Below are 6614 nucleotides of genomic sequence, written 5' to 3'. Positions count from 1 at the left end.
ATCTATCTATCTATCTATCTATCTATTTATCTCATATCTATCTATCTATCTATCTATCTATCTCATATCTATCTATCTATCTATCTATCTATCTATCTATCTATCTATCTCATATCTATCTATCTATCTATCTATCTATCTATCTATCTATCTATCTATTTATCTCATATCTATCTATCTATCTATCTATCTATCTATCTATCTATCTATCTATCTATCTATCTATTTATCTCATATCTATCTATCTATCTATCTATCTATCTATCTATCTATCTATCTATCTATCTATCTATCTATCTATCTATCTATCTCATATCTATTTATCTCATATCTATCTATCTATCTATCTATCTATCTATCTATCTATCTATCTATCTATCTATCTCATATCTATCTATCTATCTATCTATCTATCTATCTATCTATCTATCTATCTCATATCTATCTATCTATCTATCTCATATCTATCTATCTATCTATCTATCTATCTATCTATCTATCTATCTATCTATCTATCTATCATCTATCTATCTATCTATCTATCTATTTATCTATCTATCTATCTATCTCATATCTATCTATCTATCTATCTATCTATCTCATATCTATCTATCTATCTATCTATCTCATATCTATCTATCTATCTATCTATCTATCTATCTATCTATCTATCTATCTATCTCATATCTATCTATCTATCTATCTATCTATCTATCTCATATCTATCTATCTATCTATCTATCTCATATCTATCTATCTATCTATCTATCTATCTATCTATCTATCTATCTATCTATCTATCTATCTATCTATCTCATATCTATCTATCTATCTATCTCATATCTATCTATCTATCTATCTATCTATCTATTTATCTCATATCTCATATCTATCTATCTATCTATCTATCTATCTATCTATCTATTTATCTCATATCTATCTATCTATCTATCTATCTATCTCATATCTATCTATCTATCTATCTATCTATCTATCTATCTATCTATCTATCTATCTATCTCATATCTATCTATCTATCTATCTATCTATCTATCTATCTATCTATCTATTTATCTCATATCTATCTATCTATCTATCTATCTATCTATCTATCTATCTATCTATCTATTTATCTCATATCTATCTATCTATCTATCTATCTATCTATCTATCTATCTATCTATCTATCTATCTCATATCTATTTATCTCATATCTATCTATCTATCTATCTATCTATCTATCTATCTATCTATCTATCTATCTATCTATCTATCTATCTATCTATCTCATATCTATCTATCTATCTATCTATCTATCTATCTATCTATCTATCTATCTATCTATCTATCTATCTCATATCTATCTATCTATCTATCTCATATCTATCTATCTATCTATCTATCTATCTATCTATCTATCTATCTATCTATCATCTATCTATCTATCTATCTATCTATTTATCTATCTATCTATCTATCTCATATCTATCTATCTATCTATCTATCTATCTATCTATCTATCTATCTATCTATCTATCTATCTATCTATCTCATATCTATCTATCTATCATCTATCTATCTATCTATCTATCTATCTATCTATCTATCTATCTATCTATCTATCTATCTATCTATCTATCTAATCTATCTATCTATCCCCTTTACCTAATAATAAGACCCCAGTATTATTAATGATCAGCTCACAACGGCCCTCGATTTTCCCTCTAAATGAACCTTTTGCCGCTGGAGCAGCCTGTTATTCGCAAATGAATATACTGTGATATAAATAGATTTAACCCCATAATTAGGGAGCAGAGCTGCGTACAATACTCTCATCCTGCCCGGAGTAGTCATTATCCACCCGCCACCTCCTTCTCCCTTGAATAACCCGTGAATGTCCATAGAGAATGCGCTGAGGTCTCCGCTGTCAGGGGATCCGCCAGTAATGATGTATCCAGGACTGATGACCAGTGACGCTGGGAGGGCGGGGACGTGACAACAAGGCTGCAGCAGCCAATGGCAGGCGGCCTGAGCTGGGAGAGGCTGAGGCATCATCTGCCTCCCTGTGATGTGATGATGCAGGGGATGAGGCTGCACTGGGGCTGCAGGAAGGGATCCGACACTGTCTGATGCTGCAGGAGCAGGGATCCATAATAAAGGTAAGAGGGGGAGACCCTGCACCGCATGCACCCCTGCACTGCACCCTGCACTGCTGCAAGGACAGGGACCAGACCTCACTGACTGGGTCTATGCATCTCAATCTGCAGAACCAGGAGACATGCCCATTGCACATCCCGGGGTTACACAGGGACAGTGTTTATTTACTGCATTGACATGACCAGATAGATTAGAATGTAGCAGAGTTGGTGCTGTGTGTTGCCTATTGAAGAGAATCAACACAACATCATTCAACATGTGTCTTGGACGTAAAGGAGGGATACATTGTAACAAATGATATTCCGTGGGTGTGTAGATATAGATGTAGCAGAGCTGAATTTGTCATTTGACTATCTGGAGGTTGTTGTTTTGGTTGTGATAACTCTCAGAGGTTTATTTGCAGCCCTATGTAAAACCATATATTGTGATATCAACCCTGTCTTGTGAATAATACAAACTCAGCTCTGCTACATGTTATGGTCAGTACTGTTAAAGAACACTCAAATTAGGTGTAGAACTGTGTGTGCCGCCGGACCCGTATTGCGGGGTGGCTGGGTGTACCACCGTCAGTGGGAGTAGACTGTAGTTCTGCATTTGTTATTGTTTTATTTGCTTCCCTGTTACAAGGGGCCCTATGACTTGTGCTGTTGGCCCTGTGCTTATATAGATGTAGCAGAGCTAAGTGTGTCATTTAGCACAATTGGTAAAACTATAATGGGTTGTATATGGTTTTATATAGGACTGCAGGTATCTTCTTACAGTAAAACTTGCCACGAAGCAGCTCCAAATATTTAAATGACAAGTTCAGCTCTGCTACATCTGGATGAATCCTTGTTTGTATGGACATATACGACTGTGCAGAGAATATATGGCTGTTTTCTGGTACAGGCCATTGATGGAAATGAATATATAGAAAAGATGTATATAGTATATACAGGCAGTAATATATACAGGCAGACCAATATGTGGGACATGTCTCCTTCTCTCCTACAGGAATGAACAGGTGCTGGGTTCTCCTGTTGAGGGATAGTGGGTGTGTGGTGGTCGTAGTGGCATGAACCAGCACAAGGACTGGAGCCCGATTTGATATATATGAGTAAGTAGAGAACCAGGAGCTTCATTCTTCTGATACAGAGCTCCAAATCCCCTGCATAGTTATAGAGTTATATTAAAAAATTCTGTCTGCCTTCAGCCACCTCTAGGGGGAGCTTAGGAGCTTACTGCATACACTTATACATTGAACTCAGTAGTAACTAAGCTCCTCTAGTGGTGGCTTAAGGCAGACGAAATTTTATTACTTAAAGGGGTTGTCCAGGATTAGAAAAACATGGCTGCTTCGCTCCAAAAACAGTGCCACACCTGTTTACTGGTTATGTGTGGAATTACAGCCTCATTCACTTCAATACAGCTGAACTGCAATACCAGACACAACCCATGCACAGGTGTGGAGCTGTTTTTGGAAGAAAGTAGCTATGTTTTTCTAAAAATAGACAACCCCTCATTGAACTGCTGATTGGCGGAGAGTGATCACGTGGTCACGGCACCTTTCTGTCTCATCCATGACAGAAGTTCTCATAAATCTCATATTGCTACTTTGAAGGTGCAACTATAGCTCAGCTGCTGCTATGTGCCTGTGTGTCACTATTTTGGGGTAGCAGAGCTGGTTTTCAATACAATGTATGCATCAAAATGAGGGGCCCAAAAATACATTCTGTAACTCACAGGTCTATCTTTGGTCTAGAGCCGGGGTACTCTAAGGGCATGTTCACACGAGGGCGTCCGTAACGGCTGAAATTACGGGGATGTTTCTGCTTGAAAACATCCCCGTAATTTCAGCCGTAACGGCATGTGCAGGCGCTTGAACGCCGCGTCCATTACGGACGTAATTGGCGCTGCTATTCATTGGAGTCAATGAATAACGAGTGAATAACGGCTCCAATTACGCCCAAAGAAGTGACAGGTCGCTTCTTTGACGCGGGCGTCTATTTACGCGCCGTCATTTGACAGCGGCGCGTAAATATACGCCTCGTGTGAACAGACAAACGTCTGCCCATTGCTTTCAATGGGCAGATGTTTGTCAACGCTATTGAGGCGCTATTTTCGGACGTAATTCGGGGCAAAAACGCCCAAATTACGTCCGTAAATAGGCCGTGTGAACATACCCAAATACTTTTAGTGAAGGTCCATTTACCTGGGGCTGCTGTTGGATGAAGGTCTGAGCTCAGAAACAACAGTAAAGCTACATTCATACGGGCTGGATTTGCCATAGATAATTCTGAGCCAAAAGAGACTCCAGGCTTAGCTGCCCCCTGTAGATAGTGCCACACAATTCCCCTTATAGATAGTGACACATAGTGCCCCTTGCAGATAGGGTCAGAGTGCCCCCCTGTAGATAGTTCCACATAATGCACCTTATACAGAGTACCACATAGTGCCCCCTGTAGATAGTGCCACATAGTGCCCCCTGTAGATAGTGCCACATAGTGTCCCCTGTAGATAGTGCCACATAGTGCCCCCTGTAGATAGTGCCACATAGTGCCCCCTGTAGATAGTGCCCCTTGCAGATAGGGTCAGAGTGCCCCCCTGTAGATAGTTCCACATAATGCACCTTATACAGAGTACCACATAGTGCCCCCTGTAGATAGTGCCACATAGTGCCCCCTGTAGATAGTGCCACATAGTGTCCCCTGTAGATAGTGCCACATAGTGCCCCCTGTAGATAGTGCCACCGTGCCCCCTGTAGATAGTGCCACATAGCACCCCTTGTAGATGGTGCCAAAGTGGCCCTTAAAAATAGTGCCACCCCCCCCCCTGTAGATAGTACCACGGCACCCATGTGGATAGTGCCACAGTTTCCCCGTAGATAGTGCCATACGCCCCCTATAGATAGCGCCACTGTGGCCCCTGTAGATAGTGCCACCCCCTGTAGATAATGCCACATAGCCCCCATGTAGATCGTGCCACCCCCCTGTAGATAGTGCCACAGTGCCCTCTGTAGACAATGCCACAAATCCTCCCTGTAGATAGTGCCCCTCAAACAAACAAAATAAACTTGTACTCACCTAGACCCGTTCCCACGACGTACGGAGCTGTTCAGCAGGTCTCCTCTGCCACGTTAGGCCTGCAGCCTATGAGACGCCGAAACGGGACCCTTGCGTAGGCCGGGGCGATGCAGTGACATCATCACGCCAGACTGTGCAGGGAACATGTTCCAGCGTCTGGTCTTCTGCCCCGAATGCCCGTAACTAGTGACACCACTGGTCTGGACAACTGGCGTCCGCGGTCCAGGTTCGAGGACCACTGGTCAAGAGTAAGGATTTATGCAAAATAAACTTGTCTACCTCTGCTTTTTTATATTTCGGGGGGCAAGCATAGACAGCCATAGGGCAAAAAACACAGTTGGCAAGGTCATTGACTTCTGGTTCTCAGGACATGCTGGGACTCGCAGTGGCGTAACTACCGCCGTAGCAGCAGTAGCGGCTGCTACGGGGGCCCGCGGCATGAGGGGGCCCGTGTCGCCCGCCGGCACGGGCCCCCACCATGGCCGGAGGCTCCGCTAGCAGCCGCTATGGCTGCTACAGCGGGACGCCACTGAACAGTACGGCAGAGCAGGGAGGTATCTCCCTGCTCTGCCATTAAGCAAAAGACATGTATCCCCTATCCACAGGATAGGGGATACATGTATGATCACTGGCAGCGATAGGGAGAACGGGGGACTGAAAGTCCCCTGAAGTTCTCCATCACAAACCTCGGACATCCGGGGTCTGTGTCGGCAGCTCCGTAGAAATGAATGGAGCGCCTGTCCCCGCTTGTGCGCATGCGTGACCAGCGCTCCATTTCATTTCTACAGAGCTGCGCAGACGCCGGAAGTCAGAGGTTAGTCATGGAGAACTTCAGGGGGACTTTCGGTCCCCCGTTCTCCCTATCGCTGCCAGCGATCACACATGTATCCCCTGTCCTGTGGATAGGGGATACATGTCTTTTATTAGGACACACTGTAGGTCGCATTTTTTTGGGAGGGGGGATGCTGTATGGCGTTCCCTACAGGGGGGGGGGGGGATGCTGTATGGCGCTCCCTACAGGGGGGGGGGAACGCTGTATGGCATTCCCTACAGGGGGGGGGGACGCTGTATGGCGTTCCCTACAGGGGGGGACACGCTGTATGGCGTTCCCTACAGGGGGGACGCTGTATGGCGTTCCCTACAGGGGGACGGACGCTGTATGGCGTTCCCTACAGGGGGGCTGTATGGCGTTCCCTACAGGGGGGGGGGGATGCTGTATGGCGCTCCCTACAGGGGGGGGAACGCTGTATGGCATTCCCTACAGGGGGGGGGACGCTGTATGGCGTTCCCTACAGGGGGACACACGCTGTATGGCGTTCCCTACAGGGGGGACGGGACGCTGTATGGCGTTCCCTACAGGGGGGGGACGCTGTATGGCGTTCCCTACAGGGGGAC

Source organism: Rhinoderma darwinii, chromosome 3 (genome assembly GCF_050947455.1).
Source record: "Rhinoderma darwinii isolate aRhiDar2 chromosome 3, aRhiDar2.hap1, whole genome shotgun sequence".
Classification (NCBI taxonomy): domain Eukaryota; kingdom Metazoa; phylum Chordata; class Amphibia; order Anura; family Rhinodermatidae; genus Rhinoderma; species Rhinoderma darwinii.
Note: the sequence above shows the minus strand (reverse complement) of the source record.